Source organism: Tympanuchus pallidicinctus, unplaced genomic scaffold (genome assembly GCF_026119805.1).
Source record: "Tympanuchus pallidicinctus isolate F22 unplaced genomic scaffold, pur_lepc_1.0 scaffold15, whole genome shotgun sequence".
In the NCBI taxonomy this organism is placed as follows: Eukaryota; Metazoa; Chordata; class Aves; order Galliformes; family Phasianidae; genus Tympanuchus; species Tympanuchus pallidicinctus.
The window spans coordinates 21698034-21724718 of NW_026294669.1; the positions used below are offsets into that span (position 1 = coordinate 21698034).

At 38.9% G+C, this 26685-nt stretch overlaps 1 protein-coding gene across 1 annotated transcript in view; it reads left to right on the forward strand.

Moving 5' to 3' along the window:
- The first annotated feature begins 3711 nt into the window (after nucleotides 1-3711).
- The window catches only part of OSBPL6 (oxysterol binding protein like 6), an 80514-nt gene continuing 57540 nt past the window's right edge, over nucleotides 3712-26685 (forward strand). The window contains exon 1 of the mRNA XM_052675572.1: nucleotides 3712-3992. The gene's annotated coding sequence lies outside the window, so the exon portion shown is untranslated. The remainder of the gene's footprint in view (nucleotides 3993-26685) is intronic.

Genomic DNA, 26685 nt, shown 5'->3' on the forward strand with positions numbered 1-26685 from the left:
CATCGGGGCTCGGCGGTGCCAGGCGACAGCCGTCTGAACGGTGGAGGGGTGGGAGAGAGCCGGGGCGCGGCGGCGGGCCCAGAGCCGGAGTCGGGATCGTGTGAGGCAGCGGGAGCCGCGGGAGGCACGGACCGGCGCGAAACCGGAGCACCCGCAGCGGCCGCGATTATGTAACCGGCAAAGCGGTGCCGCGGAGCGACCCGGCCCCGCTCCCCCGTGTGCGGCTCTGTCGTCTCCAGTGCGGTGCGGCTGGAAATGCCCCTGTAAACTCTGCTCCGCCGCGGTGCGTAGCGGGGCCGTATGGCGAAGTTGATGCACTCTCGGGATACCTTTGTGCTTGCAGTCTCTGCCTCTCTCAAAAAAAGCAGAATGGCCTGCTATTCCTAATTTCTAGCAGTGCTGCAAAACGCTTGCGAGCTGTTTGAATACGCACAGATTCGTTATAGCGCTGGTTTAGCAGTCATCCGTTTCCCAGAAGTGCTGATGCTCACAGCGACCATCTGACGTGGCTTTGCCATTGGTTGTATTTTATAGCTGCTTTGGCGTGTTGCAAGAGCACGATGTTGCCGCTCTCCCCGAAGCCCGGCAATGCAGATGCGGTGCCAACGGCACGGCCACCAAGAGAGCTCGCTGTGCTCCCTCAGGGCCAGGTGGGAGCTCAAGGTCGGGCCGAGCTGCAACACACCTTGTGAAGGGTGACATCGAAGCACACAGTCCCGCACAGGGGAGTGACGTGGTCCCTTAAATATGCTCTCACAGAGTTGATGAAAAAGCTCTCCAGCGAAGGTGTGAGGAAATAGCTATTTCAGGAGAACAATTAACTATATCAGCTCAATTTTAATGGAACTAGTACATTTAATTGCATTCTTAACAGATTTTCTATTCTCTGGATGATTAGCTTGCAGAATGATACCAGCTTAAAGATTAACATCTCATCAAATATCTGATGGTTTCCATGCCGCATAATTGTGCTTGGTTTATATTAGCTTTTTTCTAATGACCAGCCTTTGTCTATAGTGCTGTGGGTTCTCTAATTAAACTGTTTTCATCTTGGTATGGATGACATGACCTTAACCTTAGTAGCTAAGCAGACGTGGTGGTACTGGTGACAAGCTTAACAGGACATTTACTTTTATGTACATGTAACACATGGGTCTTTCTTTCACCTTGGTTAAAAAAGTTCACAGAAGAGAAAGACTGCTGTTTCTTTTCTCTCCAGTTAAGATAAATTAAGCGATATGTACAACCTAGATGCTTACTATTTAACATACTCTAAAGAGGTTTTTATTTGAAGAGGTACCTTCGGTGCTACTGTAGTTCCTCATGCCCACGTGTTCCATCTCTTGCGGGGCTCCTGTGTCCTTCTTTGCAGGGCTGGTGAGCTGCAGTGTAGGGCTGTTGTCAGTAGTGTTTCTTGTCACTGGCTCTTTGTGTTCTTTGCCCATTTGTACCCTGTGTATGCGTGTCAGAATACTAACCCTCCAAGTTTCTATTGCTGCTTTTCTCATGTTTATTTTGCATCAGTTCTGTGCAAGGATAAGAAAACATTGGTTGCACTTGTAGAAAGGAGTGGTTCTTTTCAAGTGCAGCTGTAGAAGGGCTGTACTATGTGCACATGTGTTTGTTTGGATGAATTGTTTATCCAGCTGATACCAGTGTAATTTTGCTTGCAGGTGTTAAAGGTACTGTGTGACTGAGCAGCCAGTTTGGACTTTTCTGCAAAGATACCATGGCCATAGGAAGGTAAAGCCTTGGTGGGACAGCCCTATCCTCTTGCTCTCCTGCATGTTCTGCTGGAGATGTGTCTTCTTTCTTCTGCCCAGGTCTGAGATGAAGTCAGAGAACATTCACATTTCCACTTCATTTTCCTTCAGTTCTTCTGCATGCTTCTGTTTGTCCCTTGGTGCCTCACCTTCCTGCAGTATAGTGCCTCTAGGTTTCTTGATGTGACAGAAGTGATTGGCTTTGATTGTATGCCCAATGCATGCAGTATTTGCATGGGTTTTCTCTATATTATTGTTTTTTGTTTGTTTTTCTTCATATATTTATTTAGCTTTTCAAGAACTTAGGCTTCTGGTATGATGTGGTTTTGTCCCAGGAGATCTGCATTTCCCAGGGGATGCTGACCATCAGGCCCATCCTCCTAAACATTCTACTATCACTGCCCCCAGCACGGCAGGGGGAGATAAGAGGAGCTGCCAGAGGGGTGTGTGTCTATGTTCATGTGTGTGTGCATACCTTCAGCAGCCTGTCCTAATGGTTTAGTTAACCCTTAAGCCATACACATGGTATAGCAAAATATTGTCCATTTTCTCCATCTGTTCTAACGTATTTCTTTTTAAACACAGACCTATTCTAAAACCCAGAGGTTTTTTTGCATGCTTGGTGATAAAAAGAAGGCCTCCTAGTTTTTTTTTTTTGTTTTTTTTTTTCTCTCTCCCAGTAACTAAATGCTTGCAGTTTTTGAAGCTTTTGATGATGTCTGGCATGGGAAAAAGCAGTAGTTTCTGTAGATAATTTTCATGGGAAATGTTACTCTGGGCAATTCCTTTTAAAAGGAATTTCTCCAAGAATTTCCTCCAGGGTTGTGTTTTTTTCTTAAGCTGGCTTTTAATGAGATTTAAAAAAACCCTCCCACTGGAATACTTAAGCAAATGCTTACTTTGGGTTTTTTTCTTTTATCAATATCAAAGTTGTAGATGTCAGAGGAGGTAGCAGCAGGTATTGTGTTCAAATGAGAGTAAATATACTCAGGCCACGTGAAGGGTGTTGTGTTTTTGGCAGATTCCAAGTACGTCTTTGTGATGGGGAAAGTCCAACTGTGAGAGGTGCATTGAGGAGGAAGTGGTGAAATGAAATGGCAGCTGAAGTTAGCTGAATTTGGTTAAAATACTATGGAATATTAAAAATACTAAATTATAGTAGCATGCACGACATGAGTGTTGGTGTTATTTGTGTATGTTTGCAATTAATTTTACTGCCTGTATACCTATGTTTTCCAAGCTGTAAATACAAAACTACAGCTTTCAGCTGTTTCCTGTATGTCAGAACATATACATGTAGGCAGCGAAGAGCTTTCTTTGAAAAAGAAAGTGTGTGTGTGTGTCCTGGTGAATGGTGTTTGTAGCACATCCCTCTTTTAGGGCTGTTCCCTTCAGAAGAGCTTTTCAATGCTGGCAGCTGATAAGCTGGTCAAAGGGAGGTCAGCTGAAGTGTGGAATATGGGAAAAGAACATGAGGGTTGTGATGCACAGGCAGTCAAACTAGTATTCTTTAAGGGAAATTCTGGGTGGAATATAATAGTTAAAATAGTACGGTAGGGAAAAAATGAGTCATAGAGAAATACTACTGACAACTGCTGAACATTGGAGTTTAAAAAAGAGTGGAAGGAGAGGGGTCTGGAACCATAGAATTGCAAAATGTCCTGAGTAGGGCCAAGGATCATCCTGGATCCATACGGAACCACACGAAAGTCAAACCTTGTGTCTAAAATAATATAGTATAAATTTGGAAAATAAGTATTTTCCAGTGGCTTGGTGCTGTGACCACTGCCCAGGAACTGTAATACAGTTGTAATAGCCTAAAGATTAGATGAGCTTTTGACTCTTTAAAATGCTTCAGTCTAGCAGAGAGAACAGTGGTGTTTTGAAACAAAGTTAAATAATTTTTTTTTTTTTGAGTTCCTCAAAGGCAAATAAATTTTAATACTAGTGGAGGGCACTTCTCTTGAAGAAAAAAATGGATGCATTGGTGTATGGTTACTGCTGAGTCACAGCTTGAAGCATTGATTGAGCACCTGGGGAAAGGACCCCATCAGTCCTGGGAGCACAGGTGAAGGCAATTCAGCTGTGTGTCCAGAAGGGGTGGAGCCTGGCTGCACCTGCACCTCTCTTAGACCTCATTTAAGGGCTGACTGTTGCTGGGGAAAGATCTTTGGTTGGTAATCCCTTCCTTCTGGAGTTTTCCTTGTGAGCCTAGATCTTCAGATATGGGTGAGCATTTTTCCTTTGTAATACCGTTCTATTCACTTTTGTCCCTTTGCTGTTATGCTCCCCTATCGCCCTTCCACTGTGTTAATCTTTCTGATTGTTGTAGTTCGCTTGAACTGTAAAGAAGGTTGCATTAATTCATCTGTGTTAGATGTTATCTTCAAAAATGCCCTCTTTTCTAACATAAATGCTGTTGTTTTGCTACGGAGTTTTTCTATGTGACTTGATGATTCTGGCTGAGTTATGGAGTTATGTTTATGCAAGACTTAAATATATTAGAATGATGTGTTAGATCCTTTTTGGCAGTACAGTCAGGCTCAATCTTGGGACTGCTTTGCTGTGGGAGGTACTAAACCCAAAGTAAGGGTGTGTGAGAATGATCTGTAAATCAGCTTAAAGTTAACTTATCTTAGTCTGCAACATCCTTTTTCAGATGAGGAACTGAGAAATTTTCATTAATTGATAAAATAAGCTCAGGTTGCCATAAAAGAAAGGTCTGATGAAACCACTTTCTGCTATTTTGTGAAGGCTGCTCACCCACTGAGAGGAGACCAGGGCTTCATCTGCCCAGCTGTTGCTGACCTGATTAGTCCTAGATGAGTTGGAAAATGAAGAATCAATAGAATTTTGCTCTGTAGTTGTTGCTAACTTCACAGTTTTCATAATACATTTGGAGTGAGAGACCAAAGAGTTGCAGGAACTGGTGATGACTGCTAGTTGGCCTGAGATGTGGACTATGGACTTTGAGCTCCCCTTGATGGCTCAAGCCGCCAGCTAAATAAGAAAGCAGTAAATAATTAAAACTTGAACAGTGGTTGGGGGGAAAACAGATACAGGACATGCACATACCTTTGGCACTTAGAAGGCAGAGCTGGAGGTGGAATGGCCTGGTGGGAGGCTCAGGCCACATGGCCACATCGAGTTGATGGAAATGAATGTCATGTTCCCCTGGGTCCCTGGTGATGGTCTCCCCTGGACTTCGGTTTGTGGGTGTGTTTCATAGGATGGCAAGCTAGAACAGTTGTTTGTGGCCACCTATTGCATCCCTCCTGTTTAATAAAGCAAGACTAGATTATGTGGTACTGAGAAGGTGTATTGTTTCTATTCTTGCAGCCTATTCCACTGCCACAAATCCAACATGGGTGAGATAATGCTAAAAAGAACTTGAGTCAAGAGAAGTTTCTGTGAACATCTCACAGGAATGATTCCAAGCTGGTGATTTTGCTTTCGTTTCCACCTCTTGCCTCGCAACCTTTTCTTTTATGTTGTTAGCCCTGTTTGTGCAGTAAGACCACAGATAGCCTCCTGACCACACTCTACTATATGAGGATTTTGATGCCTGAGAAACTTGTGGTCTTCTTCGAGAAAGTAACTTCTAACTCCATTTTCCCATCCTGTTTTTCAAAAGGGAGTTTCTTGTTTTCTGGAAATTGTTGGCACTGTTAGTTGAGAAATTGAGAGGAAGGAAATCCAGATAGCGGCTCATCTTCTCAGTTTATCATCTTTGAGGCTTTGGCCACGAGATAAATGTTTCTTCAGTTTACTTTCTCTAGTTGGAAGCCTTTAGAAAAGTAGCGTGGCGCTACTTATTTTCTTTCTTTTTATGTCAAGTACTAGTTAGTTGTTTTGTCATCTGGTAGTAGTTGATCTGGGAAAACTGGAAGGACAAGGTCACTGGTGAAGAGCTACAGAAACAGTAACAAATGTGCCAGTTAAAAGGGCTTTCAGCTCAGCAATATGAAGCTGAAATAGGTTAGTGACAAATTCTGGTTCTTTCAGAGTGGAGCAGGTCAGATGTGAGAGAAGGTGATGTCTGTCAGAGGAAAGGACACCTGGTTGAAAGAAAAAAAGTTGAAAAAAAGACAGCTTGTTGAGATTTGAAACGGGCAGTTGGTGTGAAGTCATCTTGGGGTCTCTCTGACTCCAATATGAGCATGATGTGCCTCTCTGGAAAGTAATTATGTCTCTATGTTTCTTGGTTTTAATATGTTTCTGGAGAATAGAGTTGCAGAACATAGTTGCTGAAAACAGAATAGGAGTGATATAAAATGGAGCTAGAGGTTATTCAGAGGGTGAGTTTGGATGTAAAGTACCAGTGTGCCTCAGTACTAGAATGTTAGTTCTGGAGCCATGCAAATTCTGTATCCGTCACTGTAATGGTTGCTGATGCATACAGTCTTTTTTTTTTTTTTAACCTTGCTTCTGTCTAAATGAAATTAGTCTCTCTGAGTTCATGTACACTTGACAACTGTGCTTTTTCTGTGTGTAAACTCCTGGTAACTATGGCCAGGCAATAGCTGCCACCTGCTGTATTGATTTTTGGTAACACAATTGCAAGCAAAGATAACCAACTCCCTGGAGGAAAAAAAAAAAATTCTCTAGCCTCTCCCTGACTATGACCTGTATTTGTAGATACACTGTGGGCAATTAGTTATAAAACATAGGATGGTCTGGTGAGCTGGCTTCTCTGTCACCTCTATGGCTGGCAGTGTACCTTATGTGTGACACTGGTGGTCAGTTTGCTGAATGTGATTCAGAGTGATGTGCAATGCAAAGTCTTTAATAAAAAAAGAAAAAAATGTAAGGTGCTTTATTATTTTTAATTTTTATGTTTTAAACTAGCTGCACATTGCAGTTTGAGGAAGAAAGGTATGCCTGCTCTGGTCGCCATAAGTATTGCTGCGTGACTGAACTCATAATGGCATGAGTGACTTCTGCCTGCAATTAATACAATGCTGGCTATACATTTTGCTAAATGTGATTTCTGGATTACTAGAGTAGGCTTCAGATCAGAAAATGAGAATTAGAATTAGTCAAGCTGACTAACCCTCAAACCTTCCCATGTAATTCAACATGCTTTGCAATGCCTGTGAGTTTAAGGAATTGAAGGACTTTCAGAATTAATCTAAAATATTACAACAGTTGAAGAGGTTTAAAGCACAGTAATCCTAAACTATTTAAGCTGTGACTGATGCCAGCTAGGCTTCTATGCTCTCTAGAAAAGGAACAGTTTCTCTCAACAAGGAAGTTTTATTTCTCAGTGCCACCACAGGTGTTCAGTGATAAGCTATATGTTCTGTTTTTCTTTCTTCTGTTCTCCTTCTTCATCTGGCTGTGGAAACCATGTTCTCTGCTAAGAAATGCTTGTGGATGGCGTGGTGAATTTATCAATTTCATACTTTGCCATCTCTGGCAATGTTCCCATGTTGAAAGCTGATCGAAACAAACAGCTCTTAGGCCGCAGCTATCTGGAGGAATGTGTTGCTCTGTTTTCTCGGCTGGTTCTTGGGCAGTTTGCAGTGAAAAATGTGTCATAGCTGTGTGATATAACACTAGAGGAAAAAAACAAACGTTGGATAAATATCTTTATAGATAGAAATTAGTTTCTCAGAAATGTGCAAACTAATTTAAACGGATAAAGCAGGAGTCTTGTGCAGTTTTTCATTTGTCTTTTGGGTTCTCAGCATTCATATGTCCCTCTCCAGCTTCTGCCTTAGGTATCATTCTGCCTCTGCCCCTAGCAGGTTATTCCTGACCTGTTAATATACCCCTCCCAGAATCTGGGTCCTGAGTTCAAGGACATGGACTCGCTTGTACATCCAGGCTTGGTAATGTTCCAAGCTTCTCCAGCCCGGCTGCCTGCCGTGCATTCTGGCTTGGTGCTTGTATGAGCATCCTTGGCCCTCTCAGTAGATCCTCTGTGGAAGCCTGAGAACAAGGAGGGTGGGATTATCAGCTCTGTAACCTGGCTTAAAGCTGGGCATCGTGTGGAGGGTTAGATCAAAATTGCTATACCAAACCTATGGTGACTGCCTGAAGGAAATGAAAACATACCAAACCATTGAGAAGAACATCACCAGTCTCCATTTCAGTGCTGATGTACAGATTTTGTTCTGAGTTAACAAAATCCAGTTGGTCTGTTCAAATATATGTATCTGTTCCTTTCATACCTACTGATTTGTGATAATATGGAAACCTGTCTCACTCTCCAGGGAAAAAGTTACACAAAGGGTAAGCAAAAGACTTTGAAATTCATAGAGTGATCATACCAAGGAAAATCAGTTATTACCTAACGGACTTTATGCGTAGTAGCAATGTAAGGTGTCATTTATTAATGACAGTGATTGATATATATTTTCCATTTCTGTTGGTCAAGCTGCTGAGGTGGGTTATACAATTAAGTAATTCCAGAGCAGATTTAAAAGCACTGGTAAAGGTTCCAGAAGTTTCTTGTTTAGAAGGACAAGTCTGAATAGAAATAAATACTTGTATCATGAGATACAAAAGGTAATTCAAGCAAACCTCTCTGAAGATTTTTCTTTTAAACAATCACAGTATGCTGCAAAAATTGGTTTTCAATTTTGCAGACTCCCACAGATTGCAGCACAGAAAATCAATGCTTTTTCAGCTAGTGTCAATTTTTTCCATTAAAGGAAAAATGAGGAAGCATGAGGCTTCCAGGCTTTTCTGATTTCTGTTCATTTACCAGACAGATAATCTTTATTTATCTTTGCATTTTGTGTAATGCATACTTAGTGCTTGTCATCTTATTCTCTTTGCCAATCATAGCTTGTATTTAAGAGTTAAGTACTCGAAGCGTGATGGAATTATGGTGAATTTTTAGAACTTTTGTTCCAGTGCCTCAGCTAGGAGGCTGAATGTTTCATTTGAACCATGATCGAACCAAGTATATTAAATCTGTATTATAGTATTTGTTCCTTAATGAACTTCTAGATCTCCCCATAAGCATATTTTTGAAAATATCTTTGGTCTGCATTTGAGAACATTTTTTTCTAATCTGAAGCAAACGTGCACTTTGGAATGCATGGGAACTTTCTGTTTCCATGGGTTTATCAAGTGTAGCAGGGAATGGCATGATCAAAGGTAACAGGAGAAGTTAAAAGTGAAAGATAGCAAATGTCACCATTTGGAGTTAGCTCATTATTTCTGTTTTGCTAACGAGGGCGTGTACACATGTAAGCAGAGCACAAGAGGTAACAGTGCTCACTCTGAAAGATGCAAGTAGAGAAATAGAATACATTAAGTTGACAGTGCTCCATCCTGGGAGGATGTGGATGTTGCAAGTAATGATACAAAAATGACTTTTGGTAAAGTTTCACCCATGATGTTTTTTTTTTAACACTGCTGCAAAGTTTGCCTTAGCATAAGTTAAAATTACTTTTTAGCAGTGGCTGACAGAGAAGTTATACCCAAAGGTCTAAAAAAATACCATGAATACAGATAGTGGGGGAAAAAAAGCTATGTGGAGAACAACTGAATGTATCCAGCAAACTGGCTTTGTTTTTAGGTATGCAGTGCTAGAAAAAATAAACATTTTTCACTATGGGACATGCCTGATGGCAGTGGATAACTTAGAATGAGTTCATAAACCCACTTCCGCTCAAGTGGAGTACAGTGGTAGGCTAGACAGCAAAGCAGCACCCAGTCAGGACAGTAGCTCTAATTATGGCCATAAGAGATGTACCCCTGTCTACGAGTATCTGTGGTTGTACACTTTGGTTAACAATCTGCAGCAAGTTGAGCAACATTTTTCAATATTTTTCATTATAATTAACATTTTACATGCTTTAGTACATTTGGTACCATGTTCTAGAATTTTATGTACACACAAGCAGATTTTTCCGTCTTTGTTATTAAACAGTCTAGCTATAATGGACAGGTTTTCTTAAAGGAAAAAAGTACGTGCCAGAAAAACAAGATTGGAGAAACCAGTTCTGGTGCTATTACTAGATTTAAGAGAGAATATGGCATTTTGCAAGTGGTTTCAAAGACTAAAGCATGAAGGTTTGAAGTGAGTGAACAACAGGCTTCAAATTCCTACCAGTAATTTGGCAGTTACCCATTGTCTTGTGAGGTTCTGGTTGGAGCTGTATGGGACTGAAGACCAAGGCCCTTCTTTCTGTAGAGAGTTCAAAACAAAGAGCAAAAGCAAATTAAGGGAAGTTAATTTCATAATTCTCCCATTATGGGTGAATGCCTGCATGGTAAAATGCAGTTTTTCTTCAGAATGTTCCTTAAGTCAAAGAAAATAAGGATGAATGTGAATTTTTGCTTTCCATAACAGTGCAATTTCCAATTGGAGTTATGAAGTGTGCTGTGTTGTGTTTTTTTTCTTTCTAATTCCTCCCTTGTTTTTATCTGCCTTTCAGAATGTTGCTAGTTGGGAAACTGCCCCAAAACACTTGTTTGTCAGGTGTTATGTAGTTCTAACACAATTAACCCTGCAAGTCTTATTTTTCTTTTTTAGACTGTTTGCTTGGTAGACTCTGGAGAATTATTTTATTGTTTTCTGATGTTCACTAATTTTGGAACAGGTATTGCAGGCAGCAGGGGAGATTCTCTTCTATGTAAATGGCTTTGGACATCTTGGCTGACGTTACTGACACGTACTTGGAGACACGCTGACTTATGAGCCATTGTCAATGTCTTGGGAGTGGAACAAAAATAAAATGAGTAACTTAAGAAGTGTGACTCTGTCATTACAGTTGGAGTGATTTCTCCTCTACAGGATGAAAGAATTCTGTAACAAACAGAGCTTGAAATTTGGTGTTTAAATCAAATGGCAAGATTAACAAAATATTTTGTCATGTTTGAATATTAAAGTTATCCTAAAGTGCTCTACAGAAAAGAACTTAAGTGTTCATACAGCATACAGATTTGTAAAGAGTTTCAACTGAAAACCTCTGAATAAGACTTGCTTTTGGGTAGCATTCAGGTACTTCTCTGCAATTGAGTTCTCTGAGTCAACTTTCAAATGGGTATTTATTTGTAAAAGTGCAAGTATTATGGCTGGCATAATACATTATAATACTTTTTTTTTTAGTGATGATACTTATGTATAAATATAATATTTATAAATTGATATACCACAATGTATGCTCACTGTCTAGATGATAGAATGCTCAAAATCAAGATAGTCTGGCAATTTTATTCTTGTGAATTTATAAGTGCTACACAACTTGTGAATGATAACAAGGAGCAGAAAGAGAATTTTAGCTATGTTTCTGTTTTTCTGTGCCTTTTATGGTTTATCATATAGGAGCATTTTTACTATTTTTGGCATTACTTTTGAATGTAGTACCTTTGTCAGGAATATTCTTGTGCCTTGATACTGATGTCAGATCATCAGATTGCTCAGTAACTGAGAAATCAGTAGACAGAATGACAAGAGACTTAAAAACAAGGTGCTGAACTTCAAACTGGGTTGTACACCTCTAGAAGTTCAGGAAGAGTTGATGAATTAAAGTTTCAGGTGCAAAATATTCAGTTCTTCACTGCCAGCAAAATGTGAGGTAAAAAGCTCTATCTGTTTTTCTGCTTTAGCTGTAGCAGATAACTGTTATATTTTGACTTAAATACATGCCATTCCTTGACATAAATATATGCCATTTCTCTGAAATACGGAAGAGGATGCTTGTATGTTGGCTACCAGTTTTATTCATATGAATTTATTGCTACAAACTGTCTGTATTTTGTTGAACCTCCCTGTGGAAAAGGTACATTTCTCAACATCTCTGGTATGAGTAGGAAGCCCTCAGACTGAGGCTGATACTTCCTGATGTGTCAAGGTCAGTGAATAAGGAGAAGAGAAATAAGGAGGGATGCATACTGAACATGTTTTGATCAGAGGAAGTGATGGCAGTGTGTCTTTTTAGCTCTGGCCAAGATCTCAGAGGAAGTCTTGCAGTGGTTGTTAACAGTTGAGGTGGAGGTGTTGCTAGGATCCTGGCAGGTGCAGAAGTCTGATGTCATGATCATGAAAGAGTGCTTAGTGTCCTCTCCTCTTCTTCAGGCTGAGATTCTGTCCTAGAATTGCAAGTTTGTGTGATGCTCCATCTTCCTGAGAAATCATGACAGCAGTAATTGAAACCACTAGATTTACCTTCAGCTATTTACTGCTGGAGGTCTTTTTGTTGTCCTAAACCCAGTGTAATTTAGATCACTCTTTAATCTAAGTGATAGGTACCACATATACTACTTCTCTTGACTGCATGTCAGTACAGATTGCTCACAGAATGCTGTTTGCTTTAGTGCTAGTTTTCTGCTTTCTCTTCCTCCAGGCTTAAGTAAGAATAATGCCTTTTTATATCTGTTTATACTGTGTTTGTTAAAGCATCATTAAGAAATTGAAAATGCCTCTGAATGTGTTTTATGAAAGATGAAAGCCACTGAGTGAAAATGGCAGGATATCACTGACCATGTTGATGTAGTCAGTGCTCCTGGCAACATTTCAGGATGTAGAATAGCTCAGCAGTCAGTTATCTGCAACATGGGCTTCTCAACCTGGCCTTACTGAAATGTTACCAATGGTAAAATCTATTTGCTTTCTTTGGACGGTGAAGATTGACTGGAAAGGTAAAACACTAGTGTAAGAAGCAACCACCCATTCTGAAGTAGAGGCCAGGAAAGCTTTGGCCAGAAGTGGTTGCAAATGCTTGTGAATACAGCCAAGCAAAGGCTTGACTGGAGCTCCACAATCAGTTGCGTTGAAGTGAGTCCATCAGAAATCTTTAAATACGTATCTTTTGTTTAGTGGGAGCTGTTCTCAGGCTTTGGGAACTGGGATGATCTGGGGGGGGGGGGGATGGAGGGATGGAGGGATGGAGAGGGGGAACTGAGTTCCAGTGAAGGCAGCTTCCTCATGGAAGTACTGCTAGAGGTTCTGGGAATGTTTTTCATTCCCTTGTTTTCTCTCTTCTGTGTGGAAGTTGACCACATGTTTACTGCAGCACGTTTGGACTGAGAGCCCTGTGTCTTTAGCTGGGAATAGTTAAAAAAAAAAAAAAAAAAGTTGGTTTTGTACCTTTGCTAGTGAATTTAGATTAAATTTAGTGAAAGTATCCATTACAGCAAAAAAAAAAAAAAAAAAAAAAAACCAAAAAAAAACCACAAACCCCTAAGAAGTAGAAATCTCATTTGATTTATTTTCAGTGAAATGTTCACACTGATATGTCTTGATGTAGAAAAAGGCTTTTCCCCCAAGTTACTTGAAATTTCTTCTTTTTTCCTTCTTTTGGTCTCTAAACTAAAAAAAGAAAATAATCCAGTGTTGATACACTCAATGTAGTTCTTTTTTTGATTAAGGGTTTGAGGTTTATGAAACATGTCAATAAACATGCCTAAATGAAATCCTGCCTGTTCCTAAAATATAAGGCAGACTTTTCTAGGGATGAATAGCAATCCCAACATATGGTGTGTTTCTTTTAAGATGCAAAATATTCATATAGTGAGATGAACCTTCTGGAGAAACTTTGAAGCAATAGCTGCTTCTCCCAAAGCTTTCACCGTTCTTTTTTTCAACAGAAACTGTCTTTCTGAAAAGATTTCTTCCTAATCTCCAAAAGATGTTAACAGTGCCCTGCCAAACTGTTGACAATCCATTTCTTGTAGGATGCTGTTGTGTATAAATAGCTTTTAATTTACTTTTTCTAGCGATGAGAAACATTTAGTTTTGTACTCAGTTTGAATCTAGAGAAGCATTAATATTTCTGAGTATATTATTGAAATATATTAATATTTCAATATTGTTGTACTCCTCTATAACAACTGCATTGTACATATTAGCTTATGTGGCTGTGGTTGTGGAGCAGGTTGGGTTTTATATGTGACTGATGTGTTACTGCACACAGGGCTGCCTCACCTGGTTTTTCAGTGCCTCCTTTGTGATAGCTAAGACCTGTGCTCAGTGTCACTGTGGTAGGGTGACTTTCATGCAGGAAAAAATGCCTTGTTTGCTCAGCATCCCAAAGGACAGTTAGGAGTGGTTGCCTCCTTATTGTGGAGCAATGTAACATCCTTGTCAGAAAGCACAGGGACTTCTGTGATGCCAGTTGGGACCCCTCAGCAGAAGTGGCATGCTTCCATGCTCAGAACAGTGGACATCGAAGGAATGTTGTTACTTCCCATTTGTTTTTTTTATCTTGGCTTGGACTCTCTTCTGCTGAAGTGGTGAAAAATAAGCAAAGGCATGGGGTAAACAGATGAGTAGGAAAAAAAGAGAGTCCTCTGGGGAGGAGGAGGATGCTTTGCATTGTGGATGCAGGAGGAAAACAGTACAGAAAACAAAGAAAAAGAATGAGGAAAGCATGGGAAATGCTGAAAGAGTGATATAGGTGGATATTAAAAAAAAAAAAAGCATTTTTTTTTTTCCGTACATCCTGGAAGCGTTCTGCTAAAACTGCATTTCTTTGTGAGAAGTAGGGTTGTTTGTTTGTTTCTTTTTTTTTGTCTTGGGGGAGAAATCTGTTTCAGTTTTCTTTCTTTATTATTGAAAAGAAATCAGCGGACTTACTGTGTTTTGATACTTGGCTTTGATTCCCTAATATAAAAACTGTTGAGGATTCCTTCTGGGTGCAGGTGGTGGTGTAGTTAAGAATACTTGTATTCTGTAGTCAACAGCACGCAGGGGAGCAATATGGATGGTATCACATCTGTCTGCCTTTTTTCTTCCCAGCTTGAGCAAAGAGCTCCCTGCTCACAGCCAAGATAGCTGCAGGCAGGCCCTGGCCCCCAGCCAGGTGAAGTGCTCATGTCTCCACACTTGGAGTGTGATGCTGTGGCTGCGTCATTGCCATTCACCCACCTTATTTTCCTGGTTGTATACCCACGAAGCCTGTGACCTCTTGGATAGCTCGTGTTCTGTTCAAAGTATATTCTCCATCTGTTCTCAGCATTTGAGTTTTTAAATAAATTTTTGAGTAATTTGAAATTTTCTCTAGCTGGTAAAGAATTACATAGCGTGGAAATCTTTTATAATAAAAGGTAAGCCTAGAGAAAAGAAGAACAGAAAAAGGATTAAATAGGGAATAACAAGTGTCTCTGTGGTGTTTTCCTGAGAAAAGTGTGTGCACCTTTCTTGTTTGCTGTTTGCCCAACGTGTTATTGAGAGTAACTTTGTTCTGCCGTGTTGAGGTACTGCTGAAAGATGCTCCCTGCCAGTCCAGTACTGGCTGTGTTCTCTTTTAACTGCTGTTCCACTGTGTAATTTCATTACAGATGACGTCATCCGTAAGGCTTTTTGCTACTGTTGTATGGTTTGATGTGATCAACAAAACCTATTACACTGATGTGTCCTAATGTATTAAAATCTAATATTTGCTGGTTGGTTGTTGTACTCTGTCAGCTACTTTCAACGTGGCTGCTATAGAAGAACATACTGAGTCTGTTACATAAACATGCTCATACAGCTTGCTCTGTCTTGATCTCTAAACTCTTCAGTCTTTAGGGTACGCCACCTAAAAAATGTGACTTATTTGGAGATTTCGATCTTGATTTCCTTTCCTTTTTTGCTGACATGTTTGAACTCAAAGTAAAGGCAATAGTAGCTAGGTATATAAACCAGTCATCCCACTGCATGAATTAGGGCAGATTTCTTCCAAGGGCTTTGTGTGGCCAGCTTTCTACCCAGGGTATCTGCTGCTGGGAATTGTTGTTTTATTTGGATTTGAAGTCTAAATACATGTAGGAGGTTAGTGTTAGCATCACTTATTCATTTATTGTTGACTCTAATCTCTAAATGCAACTAACTAAAATGAAAAGATGGTATGTCTGAATATACTGTCCTCAGGAAAAACAAACAAACAAAAAACCCTAATGAAATGTTTCTGTGTAACAGATTTTTATTGTTGTAGATGACAAAGAGGTATAATTTTCAGACAGCTTTCTTCCTATCATTGCTTTTGTGTTATAAGCAATAAGCAGAGAGGGCCAGCTTAGTTTACCCGGTGTTTAGGTAATAGAATAAATTTTACTCAAGTGTTTTTTTTCTTTCTGCATTGGATTTAAAGTATCTTTTCTCTGGTATTTATATACAAAGATTCATAACCTTTATCCATTTTATCCAGAAGGGAAAAAGAAGCTGTTATGTATTTTTTCCTACAATAGCTATTTACATTATCCCCTGTAAAGTTGTATATTTCATAGGCTGTTTCATAAATTCTGTGTGTACCCAGATTTTCAGATTTTTTTCCTGTTTTTTAAACAACACATTCATTATAATATTCAAAGTAGTTCTAATCTCCTTTTAAAAAAAAACCCACAAAACTGTGTCTATAATTGTTCATCTTTTTTCTCTTCCATTTATTTTATTCGCTTGCAACTTGATTAATTCCTAATTTCTTTTCTTCTGCTCGCGTATTTCCCAGGAGATTTCCATGTATTATTATTTTTATTAGATTAAAATAGGATTCCTGAAATATTTTCTGAGTGTCTGCTATTAATGTAATTGGGAAGGGACTCTCCTGGCTGTTTTTTATTTATTTATTTGCTTGTATCCTCAGTTGGAATGTATTGTGATGTATCATTACGCAAGTCAAGTGGATGGGTGAATCACTATGATGTTAGATTAGAGTCCCCCCCCTCCTGTCTTGCTTAACTCTTCAGAGGTATGTGGTCATTGGTAATCACTTATTTCTGTTATATTCTTACTATTTTTTAAAAACTTTCTTACTGTGGCATATGTAGTACACATACAGAATAAAATGAGGTATATTTTACATTTACCCACATGCAGGTTCTAAGTGAAGGGTGCAAGCTGAGTTCCAGTTACAGACTTCTAGTGTGCAGTGTGGTCCAGGATCTGCTTTTGGCATTGATACTTTCAGAAGTTTTTTTTAATAACTACATAATGAGTTTTCATGTCAGAGGGGCAGAAGTCTGCACTTTCATATAAATCATTCTTGGGAGTAAAGGAAGAGATGATAGCTGCCTTATTTGGTCTGCTACATGACACGAGATAAAACAAGTCCATTATACCTATTGGAACTGCACTGTATGTTTTTAGCAATAATTCTGCACTTCACTCCTACCAACTTCATTTAAAAACATAATACCGTGGAAGAAGAAGCCTCCAGAGTTATGAGTTCCAACCTACAGTGTCACATTTTGTAGTGGACATTAAGTGCAGAAAGTCTATATAAGCCCCTGCTGGCCAGAAGTCAGAAATACACCTAGCATCATAAGTCATACTGCATCAAAATCCCAGAAATAAAGGAAAAAACAAACAAACAACATGCAGTATGTTACCAGGAGAACAAGACTCTCTTTATTGTCTTGAGGTACCACAATGACTTGGACTTGTTGGTATATCCCCAGCAAAGTCCTTGTATTTGCCTGTCATGTGCCTTGCTGTAGCTGTGAAAGTTGTCTAGATGACTGTGTCAGTTCCAACAGAAGGAAGGTCACAATGGTTTTAATATACAAACTCATAGGAAATATGTTGTTTGAGTTGCTTTTTTTTTTATGTTCCCTAGTAAGTGTAGGAGTGGTTTTCATAACCTATGGCTTTTTTTTTTTTTTTTTTTTTTTTTAAACTGAAGGAAAGAAAGTTATCAAAACCCACTGAGAATGAGCAATGTGAGATGGTGGAAAGGCAGAGAACAGGACGGGCAGCTCTGCTCTCTTTGGTTTCTGTTGATATACTCCCTGAGCTGGGATGTCCAGAGTTGTGATGGGAGGTCAGCTCAGGTGTGATAAGCACTGAATCTCATACATATTATCTTTAGTGGTCTAAGGTAGGGTTTCTTTGCTAAATTGCAGATTATATTCCAAAACATTTTTTGTAACATTAGTTTATGACAGAAAGGAGTAATAACAGTTTTTTGTCTTAATTTCAAGTTGTTATATTTTCCAAGAGAGCAGGAATTAATAAGTTATGTTCAAATAGGAAGAAAACAAAGGGAGGAATTATATTTATTAAAAAAAAGCCTCTTTAAAATAATTGTTTTAAAGATTTGACTGTGGATTTTCACGCTACTCAGAATCAGATCAGCTGCAGGCAATTTATTTTTAGAGTATTAGCTTTATTGAACATGAATAAGGTATCTGTGTACCATCAAAAATCTTTGCATTTCAGCTGGTATACTACAGGCAAATTTTGCTGGTGGAGAAACTATATTTTTTTCAACTGAAAATGGAAATATTTCTTTCTGAATTCAGAATTACAAATGACAGTAAATGCAACAAGGTCTATCAGCAGGTAAGAGTATGGCATGAAGAACTATTATCTGTACTGTGGGAAGACTTTATTAGGAGATTTATAACATTCTGCCTTTTATTCTGATACATGCATACTTTTGACTAAAATGCTTTCAGTACAGTGATGGACTTACAATTTTGCTTTATTCTTCTTTTGCTGTTGCAATTTGCGTGACAAACTTCAGAGTGTTCTTTTATGAATTATTTGTGCTCTGCCTTAGTCTGGAACACATTTAATGTGGTCTCAAGGAGTTGGTGCATATCATTGCTAGGGATGAAGAAGCTGTAAGGAAACATCTGATCACTCAGCTGTGCTGCTCCCAGTAGGGATGGATATATACCACCACAAGAGGCACTCTGCTGCTCCTAGGTTACTGGGAAATGGTTTTGTCCCACTGTCTTTTAGGGTGATGTATTTGGCCATTATGTTATCTGACAGTGGTTCAAGAAAGTGTGTTGTAGCACCACTGTCAGGAGTGTATCAGCTTCTTTCAAAGAACAATTATTTAATGACATTGTTTTCTCCTTGATGGGCTTGCTTTGCAAGTGATGCATTCCTTAGGATGCATTAGGTCTGTTGATTGTGTGGGGTAGATCTCAGTGAGAAAATAAATTGTTTCCAGGAAATTCTGGCATTTCTATTGGTATTGGTTTATTACCATCCTATGCCCACTACAGTCCTTGGCTGTACTTCAAAAAGACAATGTGTACCAATGTTGTATGGTTAGGTTTTTTGTTTGCTTGTGTATTTATTTTTTTTTGAGCCTCCTCAACATTTCTGCTCTAAAGTATTCATTAAATCATAAAGCATTTATTGAAATCATTGGTTCTTGCGAAGTCCTTAAGCCCATCAGGTGAGTGAGTAGTCAAAATCTAAAATATTAATATTTCAGGATATTCAAATAAAAATAATTATTGCTGCAATTTTTGTGTGAGCTTAGGACACTGCAGAACATTTTCCCGCTTTGGGAGTGTGGACAGTGAGTCACAGGCTCTTCTGTCTTAAATGGCTTGTAGGAGGGAGGGTAAGGCAAACCCATATTCCTCATTCTGCTGCTCCCCAGGGGCTTCCAGGCAAGAAGATGGCAGTTCTCAAAGTGGCTTTAATGATGGGGAAGCTATTACTGATTCCATTTGGTGAGGCCAATACATTTTTTGGACATGCCAGGCTGGTGCTAGTGAAGAGTGATGTTTGCGGCTAGTCTGGTTTTGAACTGGATCCTAGTGGTCACTGGCTCTTGCTGAGCTTTGAGTTACAGCTCTGGTATTTGGCATGGGCATGCAAATACATCTTTGCTGGATAGGACGCTTCTAGTATTCTTTGTATGTATAAAATGATAAGTATTTCTTGGGTTTAATCTAATATATAAGCACGGTAAAATGGGCAAGTTTAGCAATGTTATAAAACATCCCTCATTCCTCTAATTTCTGCCTCTTATTTCTCTTTTCAAAACATAAGAATAGAAGAAGTACTCATTATTTTTGTTGTCATGTCATGCCTGTGAAGGGAGGGAGCAGTGACCAGATCTGCATCCTTTCCCCCACCAGTTAAGAGTTAGGTGAAACTGGCACCCAAGGTCCAATTTTAATGAGATGCTGTACTACAATTATCTTAAGTGTTGGCACTCTTACAATTATATCAATCTAAGCTGTACACCTGAACTGTGTGACTTGATAAGAAACTGAAATAAGCCTTGTGTTGCTTAGCAGCTTTATGGAGGAAAAAGTAAGGAACAAAAAGAGGGAGTGGAGGCGGGGAAAAAAGAGACAGACAGAAAGGCATCACCATTCTGGGTTCCAGCATTGGCCCAGCCATTGAGGGGGTCCTTTCTCTCTGAGAAAGTCTCCTAGGGCTTCTTTTGGGCATCCTTTCATGCCTGCTAGATTTAGGGGGTTTGCTGTCAACACGTTTGTTCATCAACAGTTTCATCAATAAATGGGAGTTCTGGACAGAAGAAGGCTGTTTCCTCTCCAGAGGTCTGCCTTCTCCAACCATATTTTCAGCCTTTTGCCCATTGTCATGGCAGTGGTCTTATCTTGCAAGGGTTTGAATTAATTCCAGGCATACCACAGATAAAGCATTTTTTGTTAGGGTGCTGCATCTGATGGAAACTGAATGCATTACATCATTTTCTCTGTGCTAGTTAAGTTCTGTTTGGGTACAAACAGCTACATCTGTATGGCTCAACAGTTAGAAGAGAGGTAGTTTGATGTTCTCTCACTATGAAAATTCAATGAAATAATTAAAAATCTGTGGAGCAAAAAAGCAAAATATAGGTATTTTTGTCTTTTTTTTATATTAATAAACTTCTATTTTAGTTAACTTGGTCAACAGAGAAAAATGTAATTGCAAGCAGTTTTTGTTTCTCGTGGAGTAGCAGTTAATTGCAGTGAAATGTACAAGGTGATGGCATGATGACTGCTGTCCTGTGCTCTCTGTTCTTTAATTTCTCCATGCTGCTTTGAGTCCCCTGATTTCCTAATGTTTTGAATGCAAGTAGTAGTTTCACTTTTCCAGATGGTGAGGAACTGGAAAGAGTGGCGAGTTTCTTCAGTCAGGAACACACACACTTTAACTGCCACTTCTCTTGTCAGCTTGTTCAGGAAAGTCTGTGCAGTGGCTGAGCAGCTGAGGATTACAACATAGATGGTGTGTGACATGAGTAGGTATTAGATCAAAAAGAGCAGAACTGACGTGTTAATAGGTGTGGACTACTTGGATAATTCTGTTTATAACCGAGCTTTCCTCATACTAAAGTGTAATAGATTTGGTTTTAAGTTTGAGACTATTGTTTATTAGGATATATTGTGATCAGGTCAACATAAGGAATTGTGTGTGTATACATGTGTATATATATTTTTTGCAGTCATTTTTGTTTTGTATTTGTTCCTACACTTAATGTAGGGAGGTTGGTTTCATCCCTTCCCATTTTATCTAATAGGGTCGTGAATAGAGGTTTTAAAGGAAAGAGTACTAACTTCAGTTTATATATATATATATATATATATATATATATATATATATACACATATGTATGTGGAACAGATAATGTGTTTATAGCTGGAAGGTGCTTATAGAAAGGGATACCTCAAGACTTTGACTCTAGTCCATCTGATTAAATGTACCATCTCTTGAACCCTTCATAAATTAAGTGGTGAGTCACTTCTGACTCAGGCAAAGAAAAAACATCTATGATGAAGCTTGGCTTTGAAACAATACTGAAAGCTGGAACAGAATAAAAATATGACATGTTGGAAGTCTGGACATGAAATTATTTTAGCATCTCATTTCTTTACACTTTTATTTGTCTAGTGGATGAAGAAATGAAGAAAATAATTCTTAAAATATGCGAAACTATGGTCTGGGAAAGCAGGCTTGTGCTCTTTGCAAAAGTGGTTTTGGTATCTTATCTCTTGCTGAGGTGCTCTCTGGGAGTTGGTGGCAGAGCTCAGCATAATGTCCTAGTGCCAGGAACAGTATTTCAGGCAGGGCAGTGTTCTATTTTGTAATATGAGAGGAGGGGAAAAACTTTTTTTTTTTTTTTTTTTTTTATGGAGCATGGTAACAAATGCAACCTGTTAACAGCATGTTAGTGTGCAACACTTTTATAAGGCAGACAAGAATAATTCTAGAAATATCTTTCTGGGCCATGACAAAGCCTCACGTTAAGTTACAACTGGACACTGAAGAAATCTTCATCTCAGTGTTGCCCTCTGGATGTGGTGCTGATACATTCTGATTTTACATTCCTGTGCTGCAGAAGAAAGATTATATTTAGAAGCAGAAAATAACCTAATCTCTAATGCTGTATGTTAGGGAAATATCCATCTGAAATGTGACATAATAACTAAAAAAAATAAAATAAAATAAAAATTTAATGAGTCTAGCAAAAAATGCATGTGCATGCATATCTGTCTGTAGTCCATATTCCAAATGTTGCCTCTTCCTCCTGCCCCAATACAGTAAAACACTTTGGAAGTGTGCTTAAGAGAACACGTATATGATGAGTTTAGGGTAGTAGGTTTCAGTGCCCTTGCAAATCAATTCATACTTTGAGATATCTGGAGCTACCATTTATGTTTATTTCTGAAATGTATTAGTTGCACGAATTAATCTTCAGTAAGTAATCTTCAGCCATTGTTTTGGTTGAAATCTTTGATATGTATTAATATAAACATTGCAAAATTAATGGCTCCTTGCAGCACAAAATACAGTTGGTTCAGTTGTCATATGCATTTTTTTTTTTTTTCATTGGAGATGAGATGGGTGACAGAAAGTAAAGGAAACAGTCACGGATGAGAATGTTAAGTGGAAAGCAAAGGATTCAGAGAGATGCTCATGCCCTGTTCTGAAACTTTGTGGGAGGGCTGAGGCAAAGATACCAGAGGTTGAGAAAGTGGAATTTGGAGAGAGAATAATAAATAAATAGAAATAGTTGTTGGATTTGTCATAATGAGGCAACTTCTGATGATTGAACCGTCAAATGATAGATGTGTGTGATACAGAGCCTCTTTCTGTACTTGAAGTAGGCAGTGGGATTTTACTCAGGCATGGTGCTGGGGTTGCAGCGGATCATTTAGAAATCAGTTATGTGTCAGCACTGGATAAACACGTAGGAAGGCTGTTTTAATGATACATTTTCAGTTGTTGCTGTAGGGCCATAGAAAATTGCTTTTTTCATTCTGTTAGAATGTTACACAAATTGAAAATGCTTCACATTGTTGCAAACAATTTGTGGACTTCAGTGCAAAGTTGCTGCCTTCTATTGTCCCTCAAACACTTGCTGATTCTAAAAGCTTCTACTAGGTTACTGCAAACTTGAGAAAATGAACTGGGGCTGTATTTTACTATGTTTTCTTCAGGACAAAATACTGCAAGCTGGTTAGTTCTGTGCTGAGAGCATTTGGCACTTCTACAGCTGTGCTTTGGGTTACCAGTACACAAACGCTGTGTTTATACAGGACAGCAAGAATTTCACTTAGATTATTTGAGACAGCAGCTGCATGGTAATTCAGAGATTTCCTTTGTTGCTTTTTCCAGTACTTAAAAATTTTACATCTCCGAAGTACTTCTCAGCCTGTTTTTCCATTACAATCCCTTCACAGAATTACCAGCCGTTTTTCTTGAGCAGGCTGCTTGGAACCTCGGGAGCCACTGAGCAAGGCTGGAATACTGCAAAGTCATACTGCCTTTACCCAGTCTGTGGATGCAGCTTGGCTTGTAGTTTCTCACTGGTCCTGAGGCAGAGATCTAATTTACAGTTATTTGCTACTTGCTAAATTTAGGTTGGACTGCTTTTCTTGCCCCCCCCTTTTTTTTTCTTTTGTTTGACACAAAGTTGAGGTATTTTAGGGTTTGTTTTGTAACTTTTTTTTTCTAAATTGCGCAGTTAAAAACAGGATTGTCTGAATTACATTTTGGAAATGAGCATTCTTTTTTTCTCATATTGTTTATAGGTCCACAAGATAATTACACAAGATAATTCCCAGTATTAAAAGATGCTTTTCTAGTTGGGATCCTTAATGTTGACTTAATGTAGCCAATGAGAGTGAAAGTCTCTTAGTGCCCCTTAGCTCTATTGGGCAGCTGTGTGAGTGCTTTACATGAGCCTCTACTGCCAGCACTTCTGATACAGAGCAGAAAACACGTGTGCAGCGTTGCCACCAGAAGCTGGGATAACCTAATGACCATCCTTGTAAACATCTATGCTGCTGGATAACCCTGCAGGCCCTCTGGGATATTTGGAAAGACCTGCAGCAGCTCCCTGCTTGGTTGTTTGTCCTAGGTGGTTAATAATTTTGCCTAGTTACACGCATGTAAGAGTTTTATTGCTATTCTTCTATTTAAAGTATGACTAAATGAGTTGGTAACAGAAAGATTGGTAGATAATGGTTTTATGTGTCATATATATCCAAAGCACATACAGCAATTCACGATACGGTGTGATGTGTGGGTGGAAGTGTCCCCCTCATCCTGTTCAGGATGTCATGCCCATTCAGGGAAAGTGCTTTTACTGAAATGCTCCTTTTCTTGGGGACATCTTCTTAACTTGCAAAGGAGGGGACATCAAGTTAACCTTTAATCATTCAAACAACAGAAGAGTAGCAAACAAATATTTCAACAGCAGTGAACCATTCTGAGGCTGTTTTTTTTTTTTTTTTTTTTTTTTTTTTAGTGTTTTAATACTTTTTTGATGCAGTAAGTATATGTGTTTAAAAAAAAATAATAAAAAAATTAGCTGTAATTCTACTACTGCTGCTGACTTCGATAAGTTCAGTGTCCCCTACCTTCCAATTCTACTTGTGTTTTTTTGATAAAGAGGTAATAGTACTTACATCACAACAGTAAATAAATAAAATCAGCTTTGCAGTAGCAAAAGGCAGGAAGAACTGCTTGATCCTGCCATGCTGATCTTTCCATGGGTCAAAAATGGTGACAGGTTGAGTCTCCCACTGTAGGCCAGCAGTACTTGGTTAATCCTGTGCTATGTTAGGTGCAGGAAATACTGAATTTTTTGATTTTAGGAGAAAACTATGTAATTCATTGCTATATTACATAGCTTTTTACACATTTCCATGCATGTAATGTAACAGTAACTGTATTATAAAGCAGGAAATGGAAGAGACTGAACAGTCAAGTCTTTCCATTACTTTGCTCATGTTCACGAGCATTAGAGAGCATGGTGTTATTGTGTAAGACATGAAGTTTTCAGTTATTTGAGTTGAAATAGAAGATTTCTTCTAAGTTCTTGATGCTACTTGCATCTTGCATTTCCTTTATGGATCAGGTGGTGGTTGATGAGAAGCTGTTGCATGGCTGATGGTTCATCTTGGCTAGCTCCTCCATTGGAGGGAGTTAGTCAGGACTGCCCGAGGGCCCTCTTCCAGTGCTGTACATAAATTTCATAAGTTTCTGCAAGACCTTCTTATTTGCTGAGAAGGATGCTAAGGCCTGTCGGAAGGCAGGATGCTGAAGTGTGGTCTGGACAACTGAACCTGATGTTTGACTGTTTATGATTGGTTAGCAGCTGACCAACTTGAGGTACTTTTGTGAGCTCAGGGAAAAACGGAACTAATTTTTTTTCTACAATAATTCATTCACCTTCTCTCATCCGGAGAAACAATTTTTCCCAGGTTTTTTTCTTCCAATTTCTGTGATGTGTGCCTAACCTTGCTGTGGGTTTCATGGTTGGTCTGCCTCACTGCTACTCTGAGTAGCTCTCAAAAATGTCCCTAATGACATCTATAAACCTGAAGTATGAAGCTTGGCATTTATAGATGGAGGAGCAATATGTCATTTTATGTGGGACCCATTTTTAAAAAGCTTAAATTCACCTTATATAGTCAGAGTGGTTTTAAAATTCACAGAATCACAGAATTGTAGGGGTTGGAAGGGACCTCCAGAGATTGAGTCCAACCCCCCTGCCAAAGCAGGTTCCCTACACCAGGGATGGTCAAAATTGTTTATCAAGTGTCCTTGTCAATGTACTTAAATGTACTTTTGACATTACAATGATTCCTTTAAAAGAAAAAAAAAAAAAATTGTTCAGCTAATAGACAGTTACATCAAGCTTAAACTAGTAACTGAATATGGAACACTGTATTATTGTGGTATTTCTAGTTAAGAATGTTTTTTAAATTTTAACAAATATACCAATTTCCTTGTATTTGTTGATAGCATTGGATAACAGTTATTTGCTGATACCATTAGCAAATTGATGCAACTCTGAAAAATGATTTATTTTTTTTTTTTTCCAAAAGAAAGAAATTTGTTTCTTACTGGTGAAACAGAATGATTATTCTGGACCTCTTTAAAATGGTATTGAAATTAGGCACTTTGGATTTTTCTTCTGAGATCAGTTTGGGAGTCTTGTGTTTGGACACAAAAGAAAATGTGTTATGTCTCAGTAAATATTCATCTAGGGCACAATGACAAACAGTGTTGTGCATAATTGGCAGCCACTTTCCATTTAGAGCTTGAATGGAACTGTTATTTCAGATCATTAATGTGGACATTGTGAGAATTGATGGTAACATACAAACTCTGCATCTGCTGTGGCTGACTTGACTGTGCTAAAATTAAGCACCTTAAAATGCTTTTGAGAGCTACAGATGAAAAGCATTGGTGTAGGTGCTGATATTGTTGCTGTTGTAACTTTAAGCCCTTCGTTACAAACCTTTCGCAAAGAAAATTACAAATTAAACATATTCATATGGGGTGAGGAGCACTGCCCATGAAAGCTGTTTGTTCACGGCATTTGTAGCTGATGAAGGGGAATTACTTGAATGTAAGCTGCATCTGCCATGTGGTTGAACAAGATGTTGAAGACCCAAAATGCAGAAGTACACTTAGTGCTGTGAGATCCATGGGAATTACCTTACTCCTGCACCAAAGTGACCTTTTAACATTTCTGTCTATGAAGTTTGTCAGTTCTTTAATTGAAGTGATACTTGTCTAAAACTTCTCAGCCTCAGGCTATGTTAAAAATCTTAAAAGTTGTGAGAAATCATATTAGATGCTTGTATTCTTTTATCAATACTAAATAGGGTGCATTTGTTTACAAGCACATCTTGCATTTGAGGAGACCTCCTCTGTGTAAGGAAGCAGCTCTTCCTTGTAAAGGCAGTTTTATTAAAGTCCCTTGGCCACAGTTTGAAGTTTGGCATGTTTAAAGGAGAAATCGTGTGACATACTTAATAA